We start from the raw sequence: 17046 nt of genomic DNA, 5'->3' as shown, positions 1-17046 counted from the left end.
CCTCGAAATCAGACCAAACTGTTCGTCTGTCTGACGATCCGTCTTGTGTGTCAAGCATAAATGGGCCTTACGGGTGACGGCTAAACTTCAGATTTTGAACTCCGGTTTGATCCGGACTTATTGAGTATTTACAAGAAGTTGCCGAGGGTTATCTGTAGAGCCAGAGAAAGGAAAACTGAGGGTCTAATCAGACTGCTTCTTGGTCTCCATGTCTACTGTGTGATGAGGCAGTTTTTGTCTATTTAAATTCTTTTTATGGTAAATTCAACCAAACCGTGAGTGTTGGATCTGACATTGGTGCTGTAGGAATATTATTTACAGTTAAACTGACCAGTTGTTTCACATTTCTTCAGACATGCACTGACCCCGAGTCCAGACTCCAGTCAGTGACTGTACCACCTGCTGATCTAGACCCAGTCCTCCAGTGTGGATTCGGTTTGTCTGTCTGATCAAAATATTTCCACATTAGGCCTCAGATGAGGACCAGTGTGACCATCTGGCCATAGACTCTCATCACAATGTGGTAGCTGATGAATACAAGGACTATAAACAGCTTGATTTAGATTGAAGGAGAAAATGTTTTTGGAATTTGGGTGAAATAACCCTTTACACATGGCTTTTATTTGTTTAATGAAAATCAAATACGTCATATAAGTCAATTATTTTAAGTTGGAAAACAAAAACACACATATACGCAGAGAGGAGGGATGGAAAGATGCAGGACAGAGCAGCAAAGCTTCCAGAGGAGGTTTGGAAGAAGAGATGGGCTGCATGGAGAGAGGCACAACATTTGAGAAAGGCCTTCGAGTTTAGCAAAGAGCAGCAGCAAAGACACGAAGGACCGAGAGACACCGAGACAATGAGACTGATAAGGGGAAAAAAGGAACAGAAGTTTAAACTCCTCTTCACAGATCAGAGAGCAAAGCCCTTCACGATGAGCTCGATGCCACAAGACGGATACAGACACAAGAGAAGAAGAAGAGAGAGGAAGCATTCAGACAAAAAGACTCCAAACCGAGACGTCTCCACTGTAAAAGCAGAAAATGTAAACTTCTTTTCACTTTTAGAAATGTAGCTGCTGAAGTTGCCAGTTTGGACTAAACTACTATTTTCTTATTGTTTTTTATGGCCTTGATATTCTTGCAAGTTGCAGCAAAAGGCTTAAACATCATCAACCTTTAGGGGTCAAAGATGAAGAGACATGTCAAAAATATCAGCAACAGATATATAAATGAATAAATTAATCAATCATTTAGCTCTGCAGAGCATAAAAAAGAAAAAGAGCGAGTCTCTATGACAACCAAAACCTCTCAAGCTCACAATTAAGTTTAAAGTAGAGGTGGGCGGAGTGATAACTGAGATGTTTGCTAGGAGGATGCTGAAGGAGTCTGGAAAAATGAAATCAACAGAACATGTTAAGAGTTCTCAGAGACTTAAAATGCAGCTTTTCTTTATCTGGACAGGAGCTGAGTTCCCTGGTCGAGGAGCTAATCATCTAAATGAACGTGCTCATTATTGATCCTTATCTTCATGGTTTTTTGGGCTTTTTTGGTAAAAGGTTTCATGTCTGTCAGAAAAACTCCATGAATTTCCCGTGTGGTCGTAAACATGTGGCTCACACATGCAAATATGTGAACAACATGTGTAAGTGTGGTTTTGTAATGTTTTCACATGAGGTTGACACATTTGGTTGATGTAGAATACATGTGATTCACATGCTGCTGACACGTAGTTTACATGTGATTCATGTGTCAGCCACATGTGATATTCATGTGATTCACATGTTCTTCACTTGCGAGTTGCATGCATGTTAACCACATATGAAAACATATAAACCTCATCCGAATGACATGTAAACCATGCGTCAACCACATGTGACATACATCACAAAACCACATATTTGCATATGTTGTTCACATGTGCATGTACATGTGGGTCACAGGTGGAGCACAGGTGGAGCACCTGTGGTTTTTCTGTAAGGGATACTAACAAGAAAAAGCAGTGCATGAGATCTAGTTATTCCAGTTATTAATAAATTGATGGTTTTGTATAGATGTACGAGGCTGTTTGGTGTAACTTCCCGTCCGTTCATTGTCAACAGGTCCTGCTTAGTCTAATGCAAGGTCACACCAGGGCTGGAGCCAATCCCAGTTGCCAATCCAAATTTAAAGGGCAATACAGTCAAGCAACCATTCCTAGGGAGAATTTAGAGCGCCCAGCACCAGGGTCAGCCAGGACTGTGGGAGGAAGCGGGAGATAACCCATCCATGGAGAGAACATACGTACTTGAACCAGAGGGAAGCACACCGTTCTGTAAACTATCTGAAAGCTGTAGAAAAAATGCTGATGTTATGGAGGATAAAACGTGCTGTTTGTGCTGCTTCTATTTTAGGTCAAATGGTCAACCACCCCTCCCCCCTATCATCCATATAAAAGAAAAAATGGTGACAAATGTTTGTGCTGTTGCGTTTGTTGGTACCAACAAATCAGACTAGCTGAATTTGTCTTTTGCAGCCTCTTCAACGGGTTAAAATTTCATTATCAACAAAGCTGAATATAATGAAGAAGAAGATGTTTTAGCTCCTTATTTTACCCCTCCCTGAGCTGCCACCTTATCATGGTGGAGGGGTTTGTGTGTCCTAGTGATCCTAGGAACTATGTTGTCTGGGCATTTATGCTCCTGGTAGGGTCACCCATGGCAACAGGTGAGGAACCAGACAAAGTGCAGCTAAATAAACCCCTATGATGCAAAAAGATGTTGGATTCTTGCTTCCCTTGCCTGGCCACTGGCCACCAGGGCCCCCCCTCCAGAGCCAGCCGTGAATATGGGTCATGGGGGCGAGCGCTTGGTGGCCAGGCCTGTTCCCATAGGCCAGACAAACCTGGGGTGACATAGGCCCCCCTCCCTATGGACTTACTACCTGTGAGAGAGTCTGTGGGGCTCAGGTGAAGTAGGGCCTTGGCAGTCCGATCCCTGGCTGCAGAAGCCAGCTCTATGGACAAGGAACGTCACTTTTCTGGTAAAGTAGTGGGCTGGTTGACCTTGAACCTTGAACTTTTATCAATAGTTTTCAAATAAAACTTTAAGCAGCACAAATGTTTGATGGTGTTGTTGATAGATTTGAAGAATGTGGGGGCCAATTTCCTGCATCCCACTTTAAATTACTACTGATGAAACACAAGCTGCCATAAAACAAAAGCAGGTCTGTTTGGAAGCAGACTGAATAAACATGTGACTGTGAGCTTCAGAGGAGGTGGTTGCAGAAAAACTCACTGGGTGTCTCATTAGAGATGAACACTGAAAACAAACTGAGCCAAACCATGTCGAAGTAGAAGAGAGTTGTTCGGTAGCTAACTGCTACTTAAGCTAAACTAAAGATCTGCAATAGACTAAAACAAGAAAAAGAAAAAGAAAGAAAGGGCATGTTTAATCTGAAGCCGGACACAGCGTGGGATCTATGAAGGCTCTGAAAGGGGGAGGTTGGTTGAAGTGGAAGCCTCTTTACAGTTTTTTGGCACATTGCGTTTATGTCTAGCATGTGAGAAACAGCTCATGATATCTAGCTGTTGATTTACAGAGCTTTATCTCTTCATGACTTTTCTTAGAAAATCAGCCTTTTCCTACAAATTTCTGCAAGAGCATCAGTTTCAGTAGCTGTCGACTGGTGCATTGCAAGCTTTGAAGCTCTCTGTACATCCACAGCTCCACTGGTATAAAACTGCATTTACTGTTACTTTCCCAGGTTTTTTACTCAGAAGCTTAAGAATAACAAGGACTTGTATGATTATTTTTAGCATCATTTGTGATAAATAAATAATTTTTTATAAGAATGAAGACAGCAATCATTATTTTGGCTATATTCTAAATAAAAGAATCATTATTCAGGATTCTGAGTAAAAACCTGGTAGGTGCTGAGGTTTACATGAGGACGTTGGCCCGTGTGTCTGGCAGCCGGAGCCCCACCAGCCCACCGCCCACCAGCACAGAGGATGCCAGCAGGATGGGGATAGCCTTGGTGATTCCAACCAGAGATCCAAAGATCAGGTTTCCCAGCACTGCCGCCAGCTTACACATGGCGTTACAGAAGCCAAATCCTGTTCCCCTGAAGACAAAGACCACAAGAAATAAATGGTTAGAATGGACAGAATGAACATCTTACTTACTTCTGGATCACAGGGGAGACAACACACCGGAAGTTCACTGCTCATTTAGTTCACTCATTCAAATGTTTTTGAGTATAAAGTATAAAGTAGAAGCTCTCATTTTATTTCACTGTAAATATATGTAGGTCAAATTACATGATGTAATATCCAGAAAACATACATTCTCCCTCCACATTATCTGGACCACCATCTAGTACCAGGTCGTCCTCTTCATCAGGACCACCATCTAGTACTGGGTCCTCCTCTTCATCAGCTCCACCTTCTAGTACCGGGTCGGACCTTTTTAATCCTGGTGTGATAGATGGAAGCAGGTGGTGGAAACCTTCCTCAGAGGTTTTCTACATATTGACATGCAGCATCATACAGTTACTGCAGGTTTGTCGGCTGCATCCTGCTGGAAGTAGCATCAGAAGATGCTCCACTGTGGTCATAAAGGGATGGACATGGTCAGCAACAATATACTCAGGTAGGCTGTGCTGGTTAAACCAGGACACGTTGGTACTAAGGGGGCCCAAAGTGGACCAAGAAAATCTCCCCCCACCATTACACCAGCAGCAGCCTGAAGCGTTGATCCAAGGCAGGATGGATCCATGTTTTCATGATGTTTCCAGCAGATTCTGAGTCTAGCATCTGAATGTGGAGCTGAAATGAGACTCATCAGACCAGCAACGTTTCTCCATCTTCTATTGTCCAGTGTTGGTGAGTGTGTGTGAATTGTAGCCTCAGTTTCCTGTTCTTAGCTGGCAGGAGACACCCGGTGTGTCTTCTGTGCTGTAGTCCATCTGCTTCAAGGCTGGACGTGTTGGTGTGTTCAGAGATGATGTTCTGCAGATCTTGGTAGGAACCAGTGCTGATTGGACTTCCTGTTGTCTTTCTATCATCTCCACCCAGTCTGCTCATTCTCCTCTGACCTCTGACATCAACAACTGGATATTTTCTCTTCTTCAGACCATCTCTGGAAACCCTGGAGATGGTTGTGTGAAAATCCCAGTAAATACTCAGACCAACAACCATGTCTACATGGCTCCATGCTGCCTTGTGATTGGCTGGTTGGATATTTATGTTAACAGGAAGTTGAACTGGTGGAGCTGAAAAAGTGGACGGTGAGTGTATGTTTAGCTGTGTTTAGCTACTGAGTTTCATGGTTCAAAATGCCAAAATACTTCCCTTTTTTCTGAGATTTGAACAACTTATTCTTTATTCTGAAGAAGATCAGTTTTTCTTTTCTCCAGAAATCCTTTCTGTGCTCACCTCCTGTCTGTTGGGTACAACTCAGCGGTGACCACATTCCAGGAGTTCCAGGCTGAGATAGCTGAGGCCATTGTAGAGACACAGCATGAAGATCATCATAGACTCGCTGGTGCCAAACCAAAGGAAGAAGCAACTGATGCCTGACAGCACCATGGAGCCTCCTGCAGGGACACCGTACCACACATCTTTTAACATCTTGGCCATGAATAACCTGCAGACCACTGCAGACGCAGAGGCCAACATCACAAACATGGAGGCATTCTTCCAAAGGACATGATGCTATTTATATCCCAACCAAAGGGAGCAGGTCTGCAGACACCAGAGAGAACGTTACGTCTTACCTAACATGCTGAGACGGCCTATCTTGTCCATGAGGAGAGCAGAGACGATGTTTCCTGGCAGCACAGCCAACGTTCCCAGGAAGTTGACAAAGTAGACCCAGTAGGCGCTGTAGTCATCATCGAACGTCATCTGACAGCCCGTCTTGTTGTGGTGGAAGGAGCTGTTGATCACCCTCGAATTTGTTAATTTGGTATCATCACTATCTGAAAATGTGACAGACAGGGAGGGCAGTTAAAACGGACAGATATGCATCAGTGGAGGTTCTAGACCAGATCGGCTTTGTGAGAGAATGTGACCATCTGAAACTGATTCAGAGATATTGCTAAGCTACATCTCTGATATATATTACTGCATAAAAGATGCTTCCATCATGAAGTGGCTTAAAATATAACAGAGTAACAGAATAGATGATTTCAGGTATTATATTTTCTTTTCACAGGCCTGTGTAATTTTGAAGGTGATGCTGAAAGTTGGAAAACAATTCAGAGCCCGGCCTGCAATGTTTTCATATAATTGATGATAAATGTTGTGGGCTGTGTTTCTGAATGAACACCTGCAGCAGCGAGGAAACACTTCCAGCTGTAAACACACTCCTCTTTTCACTGTCTCTCTCATTACTTTTTATCTTCCACTCTGGAGACACGATGCTGGGAGCAAAGAGACTTCATTTCCCATGAGGCGTTACCAAGCTAACCTGCGTGCCCTCCCTGCTTCCATGTTCAGTCCTTTCCTGAGTGCTGGAGGGAAATGTTTTCCCCACAAGCTGTGATTCAGCTCCACTTCTCTCTGATCATTTCATGCCTCTCCTGCTTTTCCTTTTCTTTCCAGTCTGTGTTTTTCTCACCTCCAAAATGGCTCCACTTTAGATTAAACCAGCAGTTTTAGCTGCAGCTCATTATCAAGAGATAATGAACTTCATCTGCAGGTAGAATTAGATAATACTTAAATATTTTCCACATTAGTGTCAAATAAATCATGACATGCAGGACTCTGTGTGTTTTCTCATCCTTTTGTTAAATATGTGACTGGTGGTTTAGAAAGGTCTTTGAGTCTTTGATTGAATGAACTGACAGACTGAGTGAGACTTATGTGAAGACACCTGAGTATTACAGGACTTTGTGGGAACATTACCTGTGTTGTAGAAGAAAGAGTCCACAAAGGTGCAGTTTTTGAAAAAGGATCCAACAGATGAGACATCTTCAAAATAGCAGTTGAGGAAAGACGAGTCGATGAACGTGACCGACTTTATCTTCATGCTGATAAACCTGGAAGGAGATGGAGGTGCACAGGATAAGAAGAGTGAAGAAGTCAGAGAGATTTCTTACATTCTCCTGACAGCAGAGCTGCTGATGAAGAATTACTTCGTTGTGTTCAGCAAGTGATTTTACCGAAATGCAGAGTCACTGTTTTCACTCGATGCAACTAAACTGCTGCTGTAAATGTGCTTACAAACCATTTCCAGAAAAGCTGGAACATTTTGTCATTGCAAAAGACAGAAAAGTTACAGAAACATTTATAAAACTGCTTTAGAATAAACTGGTGACAGGTAAGGGTTTCAGGATTGGGTATAAAAGCAGTTTCCACCAAAAGGTTTAGTCTTTCCAAGAAAGGGTGGGTGGCAGCGCATCACTTCGCATTTTTCAATGACAGATCATTACAAACTTATATACAAGTTCTTTGTACCTTTAAAAATGACATCATCCTTTAGCATTTTAAGTCTTTTCAATACTTGAAATATTTAAGTATCTTAAGTATATTACAGAGGTCTGCAACCAGTCCTCTGTACTCTACGTCGTCATCCTCAGTGATCAGTCTGACAATCGCAGAGTCGCCTAAGAATTTCTGCGGCTGTCCGTCATGTGTCTGAAGTCTGCAGTGTAGAGGGGAAAGAGGAACAGGGCCAAGACCGTCCCCCAGGGGGCATCTACGCTGCAGGTCAGCAGTTCAGATACACAGTCAAACTGGGGCTGGTTTGTGAGATAGTCCAGAATCCAGTCTGCCAGATGAAGGTCCACCCCAGCCCTCTCCAGTTTGGCTTCTAGGAGCACCAGCTGGATGGTGTTGAAGGCACTGGAGAAATCAAATGTAATTCTCGCAGTACTGCCGGGCTTCTCCAGGTGAGCCAGAACACGGTGTAGCAGGAAGATAACCGCGTCTTCCTCTCCGATGCCAGGCCGGTAGGCAAAATGCAGTGGATCCATGGAGAGTCCCACGGTGGAGTGAAGGTGTTCAAGGATCAGTCTTTAAAGTGTCATCAGATGGAACGTGAGAGCCACTGGCCTGTAGCTGCTGAGTTCTCTGGCATGAGAGGTCTTTGGCACTAGTACCACACAGGAGGTCTTCCAGAGACGTGGTACCACCTTCAGCTTGAGGCTCGGGTTGAAGACCTGCTCCATAACTCCACACAGTTCCTCTGCCAGGACTTCAGGGGATGTGGAGGGCTTTGATGGCAGAATGAGCCAGAGGTGTGAAAGGCTGTGGGGGGTAGTCCAGGTGTCAAGGTCTTTGAATGCAGCTGCGTGGGGGGAGGAGTGGGTGCAGATGCAGATTGACGGCCCAGGTCAGCTCCCCCTCAGCCTGTGGGTGGGGCATTTTGAAGCCTGGGATAGTTTTCAGGTTTCTCCACATCCCTCTGATGTTCTGCTGCTGCAGCTGCTCCTCCATCTTCCTCTTGTAACTGGCCTTCCCCTCTCCATCCTCAGCTCCTCCTTGTTCCCTGGTCTGAAAGCTCTCTTCTTCTGGTTCAGGAGAGCTTTAATATCGGGGGAAATCCACGGCTTGTTGGCGAAGCTCCACACCGCCCTGGAGGGAACAGTGTTCTCAAAACAGAAGTTTATGCAGTCTGTGATGGCATTAATGTCCTCCCCATGTGGGTTGCAGAACTCCGTCCACACAGTGGTGTTGAAGCGGTCCCTAAGAGCCTCATTGATCTCAGCTGTCCACCTCCTCACTGTATGTTGGACCACAGCCTGCCTGTGTACAACGGGTTTATGTGCAGGCTGGAGATGTAGGATATGATGTCCAGTATTTTATTGTCTCTGGTGGGACAGGTGATGTACTGTGTGTATGTTGGCAGAACAGATGATGGAGAGGCATGACTGAAGTCCCCAGAGATGAGGAAGAGGGTCTGTAGGTGCTGAGTCTGAAGCCTGCTAGTGACCACAAGCAGAGTGTCAGAGGCATTAGCAGAGGGAGGCACGTACACTGCTATCACAATAACATCTCCTGTAGCAGATAATATGGCCTCATGCTAACCGCCAACAGTTCAATGTCTCTGTTGCACGGTTGCTTTTTAAAAGTGCAGGAGGACGCTACTCTCTCTGCACTCCCGCTGATGTCCCGTGAGCCGCCAGCTCGTCCATCTTGTTGGGAAGATGGACCCATGATGATGGAGGGGAGAACAGGCCTAAAGAGCCTCTTATTTTCTCAAAGTTTTGTCCCTGCGTGGCGCCCACGGCGAGTCCACCGTAGCACCTCTGCAGGGATCTCATTTTGATGTTTTGTCATAATAATTTCTATCTTTATCGTCTTTTTCTGTCCTGTGTTGTTTTAGCACTCTGCTCAACTCTGTTGTTTTCTTTTAGTTTGCAAAAAAAAACAAACTAATTTACAGGTCATTGTTCTTAATCTGTCTTCATTTATCTTATAACTACTCCTTGAAGTAAATGAGGTGAAAGTTTTCCAACAACAGAAAAACCTTTAAGTTCTCCACCAGTTACACATTTATCCAGCGTCTGTTGCTCTGCACAGCCTCTGTGAATTATCCTTTTCTCATACTAATAATAGGTCTCCTGCTGGACTGCAACAATAATACATAAGAAATAAATAACAGAATAATAAAATAATGAAAACGGCACATCGAAGCATCTGGCCTTTTGTAAATGAGACTCGTAACCAGGAGGAAGAGGATGCAGGACGTGAGAGGGAATGAGAGCGATAAGCCTTTTAATTTCCTGCTGCAGGAGCAGATAAAGGAGGTGGGATTTATTTTACCTGCAGTGGCTGTTTGTGGGAATTACAAACAATCTGACGAGCACCTTCCACAGGTCTGAATCACAGTTACACTGCAATTCAATTCAGCTTTATTTACACAGCACACATTCACGACATAGTCATGTCAACCCTGCAGACACTGTAGGTCAGTTAGAATCTATACGGGAGACAGTGGACGGGAGGAAAAACCTCCTGCAGAAGTAGAAACCAGGACAGCTGGACCGGTTGGGGGTGGAGAGGACAGGACGGAGGGTCAACAAGCACTGGACCTGGTTTCAGTCGGCTTACCTGTCATTCAGAAAGACCCCGCTCCTGTGGATCTGGTTCTCCAGGGTGAAGTTGAAGGTGAAGTCTTCGATGCGCTCGTTGTTGTGAATCTTCACTCTGGAGGCGTACTCGTCGGCCTGGAGGTGCTTAATGACGTCGGGGAACCACACGGACAGCCCGTAGTACCTGCAGACAGGTCATGTGATCTGTGATGAAGGCTCACCTTGAGAAATGCTGTTTCACTTTAAAGATCCTTTAATTCCTTTCACAACCAAAACACAGAGCAAAAACTCCCAGTTAGTCTGTGTAAATGTGTAAAATGTAACAAAACATGGATTTTGATTCACTCCACATAAATGAATGATTAATGGATGACGTCTCAGCCTGAATAACAAGTTTGATAGAAGATGAGCTTTAATGGATTCAAAGTCAGAACATCGCAAAAGGAAATGTAATTTTAGAGGGCTACAACCAAAATTCATGATGAATACAAAGATATCCCATCCATGCTGACCTCTAAAGTAACTTATAATTTCACTTCCAGTGCAGTAGATGGTTGGTTTAAATCAGTGGTTCCCAACCTTTTTTCCTCGGGGACCCCCTTCATGCATACTGAAATGGACCCCCTGCTCCACCTGTGCTGGTTTTAGGCTTTTCAAAAGTGAGATTCTCACCATAAATAATGTGTTCTGGTTGAGCAATGAACAACATACAGCCTTACTTTTATTCATTAAAATGGGGACAATTTTGGACATTAATCACAACGGCTCTAATGTTTCAAAGCCTCAGGGGACCCCTGTGCTCTTTTGGGGACCCCTTGGGGGGACCTGGACCCCAGTTGGGAACCCACTAGGTTAAATAAAGTTTAATATTCAAAGACCTGAATATTAAACACTACAGTCACATCAGAGTTTGGGACAGGAGCCAAATACATGGAGGCAAAAACAAGGTCCAATTTAACTAATTAGAATACTGCAGCAGTCTTACTGGGAAACTGGGAGGAGGGTTGGAGGGAACCAGTTTTACCAGAATGAGAGTCATCAGGAACCTGGAGGCAGTGAGGCTGATTGGGAAACAGCAGCAGGTGGTGATAGGAGGCCATGATCAGAGCAACTTAATAAAAATCTACATGATGCTCATCAGATCAGAAGCCTGCAGCCTAACATGAGCGATGAAAAAAGGTTCTGCAAAATTTTAGAGGATAGTTTTTAGATGCCAGAGCAAAAGTTGAGGCAAGGTTTGAAAAAATGCCTAGAAAAAACTTCTGTAGATCACCTAAAGGGTAAGCTATCCCTCACAATGTACCCCACAGAGCTACACACTAGCATTCCCAAGACACTGATGATGATAGAGGATGGTACCTGAGGAGATCTGGTGGATTTCAAGGGTTTAAAACCCAGATATATGTTTCAGGTAAATGAGGATTGTTATTTAGAATAATGTGGTTTTCATGTAAGCAGCATAAATGCTGATAAAACAAAAACAAGGTGGGTCAGAAAAATTACATAATCTTCACCATTTTTTTCTGTTTTTGAGATGTGGAATCAATTAAACAACATACCTTTAAAAGCTCATAAACATGAGATAAGATTAAAAAAATTATTCAAAGGAAGTGGGACCGTGCGAGTATCACCCGGGGCAGTCAGCAGCATCATTCAACATGATCAAGAAGTGTAGAAGAAGAAGAGCTGGAGGAAACATTTAGATCGTTTCTTACCCAAAAGACAAAGTGAACCAGACTGCAGCCAGTTTCATTGTGTTATCTTTCACTGGGTAGTTAAAACACCTCATAAAAGTCAGCCAGATCTATGGGAGGAAGGAAAAAGAAGTTTACTGGATTTAAATCAGAGCCAACATAAAAACCAAGCCATGCAAAGGTAAAGCAGCATCATACTCCTCTGAGCTCGGCCTTGATTTTGAAGAGGACCTTGAGCGCCGGGTTGGCGGACTCACTCTTGCATCTCCACCAGCTCGTCCAGCTGCTTGGGGACTTTTATCCTGTTCACCTGCAGGGGGCGCACTGAGCTATCACCTGCTGATCCCACTGCAGCAGAGCGGGGCCGGCGGGTACTCACCGTGAAGACTTTCTCCGGCTCTCCCCGGGCTCGCATGTTGGTGTCATGGATGTGTTTGAGCACCATCCAAGGCCTCATCGTGTTTCCCCGATCTGTTTAACACATCAAACCCAGGATCAGTGTCATCCCTGTCTGATTCTTCTCTTTCTGAAACTTCTGAGTTAAAGAATATTTATTGTTATAAAACTCAAAAGATGACATTTTCTGTGGAAGAAATGTTAAGTTTAGTCATTACCTAACCGCAGTTTCTGAGGCCTGTCGCTTTGTTTTGTGGTAAAAACTTTGCTCAAAGCCTGCTGAGACCTCGGTCCCTGGATGTAATAACACAGTAATGCACTACAATAATTTTAACATATCAACATGTTAATGAACGTTTAATCTAAACCTGAACCAGAAACCGGCCTCATTAAACCACAAGACCTGAAACCAGAACCGGCCTCACTAAACCACAAGACCTGAACCAGAACCGGCCTCACTAAACACAAGACCTGAAACCAGAACCGGCCTCACTAAACCATCAGACCTGAACCAGAACCGGCCTCACTAAACCACAAGACCTGAACCAGACCAGCCTCACTAAACCACAAGACCTGAACCAGAAACCGGCCTCACTAAACCATAAGACCTGAACCAGAACCAGCCTCACTAAACCACAAGACCTGAACCAGAACCGGCCTCACTAAACCACAAGACCTGAACCAGAACCGGCCTCACTAAACCACAAGACCTGAACCAGAACCCGGCCTCACTAAACCACAAGACCTGAACCAGAACCGGCCTCACTAAACCACAAGACCTGAACCAGAACCGGCCTCACTAAACCATCAGACCTGAACCAGAACCGGCCTCACTAAACCACAAGACCTGAACCAGAACCAGCCTCACTAAACCATAAGACTTGAACCAGAACTGGCCTCACTAAACCATAAGACCTGAACCAGAACCGGCCTCACTAAACCACAAGACCTGAACCAGAACCGGCCTCACTAAACCATAAGACCTGAACCAGAACTGGCCTCACTAAACCATAAGACCTGAACTAGAACCGACCTCACTAAACCATAAGACCTGAACCAGAACCGGCCTGACTAAACCACCGGACCTGAACCAGAACCGACCTCACTAAACCATAAGACCTGAACCAGAACCAGCCTGACTAAACCACGGGGACCTGAACCAGAACCGACCTCACTAAACCATAAGACCTGAACCAGACCGACCTGACTAAACCACGGGACCTGAACCAGAAACCGACCCTCACTAAACCATCAGACCTGAACCAGAACCAGCCTCACTAAACCATAAGACCTGAACCAGAACCGACCTCAACTAAATCACAAGACCTGAACCAGAACCGGCCTGACTAAACCACGGGACCTGAACCAGAGCCGGCCATCAACTAAACCACAAGACCTGAACCAGAACCGGCCTCACTAAACCATAAGACCTGAACCAGAACCGGCCTCACTAAACCATAACACCTGAACCAGAACCAGCCTGACTAAACCATAAGACCTGAACCAGAACCGGCCTGACTAAACCACGGGATCTGAACCAGAACTGGCCTGACTAAACCACGGGACCTGAACCAGAACTGGCCTCACCAAACCATAAGACCTGAACCAGAACCGGCCCTCACTAAACCACGGGACCTGAACCCAAACCGACCTGACTAAACCATAAGACCTGAAACCACAACCGGCCTGACTAAACCACGGGACCTGAACCAGAACCGGACTGACTAAACCATAAGACCTGAACCAGAACCAGCCTCACTAAACCACGGGACCTGAACCAGAACCGACTGACTAAACCATAAGACCTGAACACAACCGGCCTGACTAAACCACGGGACCTGACCAGAACCGGACTGACTAAACCACAGGACCCTGAACCAGAACTGGCCTCCCTAAACCATAAGACCTGAACCAGAACCGGCCTCACTAAACCACGGGACCTGAACCAGAACTGACTGGATGAATAATGATTTGTAGATTTTCTGTTTTTTTCTAACTATGAATATTTAAAACATTGTTGCAGATTTTAATGTCCCCCAGTTATTTATTACTAGACCTGGTTTTAAACGCTTTTTTGGGCTCCATAAACATGATATGTGGAAGGCAGGTGAGGCAGAGCCTTGGCATGCACAATAAAAAACTAATAATTATCACATAAAATAATTTAAATATTTGTACACTTATTTGTGTTATAAATTTATTTTCTCTATGAATCCAATCATTTTTAACATTTTCTTAATTAAAATCGCTGAATTTTCCTGATCAAAAACAGGACAGAAACCTGAGATGAGGCAGTGGCGAGCCATCCATCCATCCATCCATCCATCCATCTATCCATCCATCCATCCATCCATCCATCCATCCATTCATCCATCCATCCATCCATCCATCTACCCTTCCAGCCATCCATCCATCCATCCACCCATCCATCCACCCTTCCATCCATCCATCCATCCATCCATCCATCCATCCATCCATCCATCCATCCACCCTTCCATCCATCCATCCATCCATCCATCCATCCATCCATCCATCCATCCATCCATCCATCCATCCATCCATCTTCTACACCGTTTTGTCTAAATCAGGGTCGCGGGGAAGCTGGAGTCTATCCCAGCAATTAGCAGGCGAGAGGCAGGTACACCTGGACAGGTCGGCAGCGGTGAGCCACCTCACCTCTCAATGATTGATTACGACGTCTATGACTGTTTCTCAGCATGTCGCCAATATAATGTTTATAGAAAGATTTATTATCCACCACGACTTTCTAGTCTGTGTAATGCCTTTAATGTAAGTCTGTGGCATAATTATTCTCGCTGATCAGACCATCTGCGTAGTAAAGTAGTTAAGTGAGGCAGACAGTACTCTGCTGCACCTTGAGGAGGTGCACGTGAGCTGGCCTCTGCTTGTTCCTGTCTTCTTAGGTAAAGTCTCGTGGTGCAGTGGTTTGTTTATTTTATGCTCTGCTTCATCTGACTGCCCAGATGGAGGATTATATACCTAAACTAAAATAAAACTAAAACTTTCATTAAGACTAGAGTACATATTTGTCTGTTTATTTATACTTTTCATAAGTACGGTTTGAGTACTTCCTCCACCACTGCATACAAGTCTATTCCACCAGAAAGGACTTGGACTGAAGACTGTGCAGATACTTCTTCCAGCATCGAGTATCAGGGTGAATGATTCAGGCAAACGTGGGACCATGTGGTTGGAACAGGAATAATCTGTAATGAGCTCGGGTTCAGGGACAAGATGGAAAATGACAGAGCTCAACTACTTTGCTAAGTCTAAGTCACCTGCTTGTTTAATTAGAGTTACTTTGTGTGAGTAGTTCACCGTCCTTGACATCATTTAGAAGGACGTGGACTGCAGCTCTGATTAGGGCGACTACACCTCCTGATTATTGCACAGCCCTGTTTCCTTCTTTGCTTTCCCTCATGAAAGAGCTCTTCCTTCCATTCTTTCACCATAGAAAGCAGCTGCAGACAGATGCAAGATTGCTTTTACTTTTACTCCCACTTACATTTCTTCACTTTTCCTACTTCCATCTCACCTGCACATGGTTGCAGTCAGGCGTTAAGTCCTTTAACACCTACTTTTATTTAGTTATAAAACTAAATAAATACAGCAACAAACAAAAATTACAAAAACGATACAATTAAGTATTAAATTAAGGACAATAAATAAATAAATGAAAATTAATAAAAATAAAAGAAATACATAAAGGTAAAATAAATTAATACAATGAATTAATTTGGTAAAAATAAAAAAAAAATTAAAGTCCAGATAAGTAGTGACGTCATCTTCTTTAGAATATCTGACCAGTTTTCCATCTTTTCTATGAATTTTTTTTCTTTATCTATTCATTTAATTATTTTCATCCTTTTATCCATTATCCACTTATCCAGGGTCGTGTTGCGGGGCAGCTTGTCTAAGCAGGGAAGCCCAGGACTTCCCTCTCCCGGGCCACATTTGCCAAGCTCGTCCAGGGGGATCCTGAGGCATGCACAGGCCAGCCGAGAGATGTAATCTGTCCAGCATGTCCTGGGTCTTCCCCCGGGGGCCTCTTTCCGGTGAGACGTGTCCGGAAACACCTCACCAGGGATGAGTCCAGGAGGCATCCTAACCAGATGCCCGAGCCACCTCATCTGGCTCCTCTCGATGTGGAGGAGCAGCAACTCTACTCTGAGCCCCTCCCGGGATCACCGAGCTTCTCACCCTATCTCTAAGGGAGAGCCCGGCCACCCTGAGGAGAAAATTCATTTCAGCCGCATTGTATTCACGATCTCATTCTTTTGGTCACTACCCACAGCTCGTGACCACAGGTGAGGTTAGGAACGTAGACTGACCGGTAAATCGAGAGCTTTGCCTTTTGACTCAGCTTCTTCTTCACTGTGACAGATCCATGCAGAGTTCGCATCACTGCAGACGCCCATCCACCTGTCGATACTCCCGCTCCATCCTTCCCTCACTCGTGAAGAGACTCCGAGATATGTGATATCCTCTACTTGGGGCAGCACCACATTCCCGACTCAGAAAAGCACTCCACCCTTTTCCAGCTGAGGACCATGGTCTTAGACTTGGAGGTGCTGATTCTCATCCCAGCCGCTTCACACTTGGCTGCGAATTGCTCCAGTCAAAGCCTGAAGATCACGGCCCGATGAAGCCAACAGAACCACATCAATCCACCAAGAGTAGAGACCCAATCCTGAGGCCACCAAACCGGATCCCCTCAACACCTCGGCTGCACCTAGAAATTCTGTCCATAAAAGTTATGAACAGAATCGTGACAAAGGGCAGCCTTGGCGGAGTCTCAACCTGCACTGGAAAGATTCTGATTTACTGCCGGCAATGCGGACCAAGCTCTGACACCGGTCGTACAGGCACCGGACAGCTCGTACAAAGCGGGTCCGGTACTCGTACTCCGGAGTACA

The 17046-nt window shown here is 44.7% G+C and overlaps 1 long non-coding RNA gene and 1 pseudogene across 1 annotated transcript; one reads left to right on the top strand and one right to left on the bottom strand.

Annotated features, from left to right (window-relative positions):
* The first annotated feature begins 2351 nt into the window (after positions 1-2351).
* LOC121630456 lies at positions 2352-11355 on the top strand. The gene is made up of 4 exons (XR_006008530.1): positions 2352-3020; positions 5006-5011; positions 7063-7064; positions 11343-11355. It is a non-coding gene; the product is annotated as an uncharacterized LOC121630456 (long non-coding RNA).
* Positions 3026-17046, bottom strand: part of LOC121630455 — a 55190-nt pseudogene continuing 41169 nt past the window's right edge.

Source organism: Melanotaenia boesemani, chromosome 19 (genome assembly GCF_017639745.1).
Source record: "Melanotaenia boesemani isolate fMelBoe1 chromosome 19, fMelBoe1.pri, whole genome shotgun sequence".
Lineage (NCBI taxonomy): Eukaryota > Metazoa > Chordata > Actinopteri > Atheriniformes > Melanotaeniidae > Melanotaenia > Melanotaenia boesemani.
The sequence above is the reverse complement of the archived record's forward strand: the minus strand, read 5'-3'. Positions and strand labels throughout refer to the sequence as shown.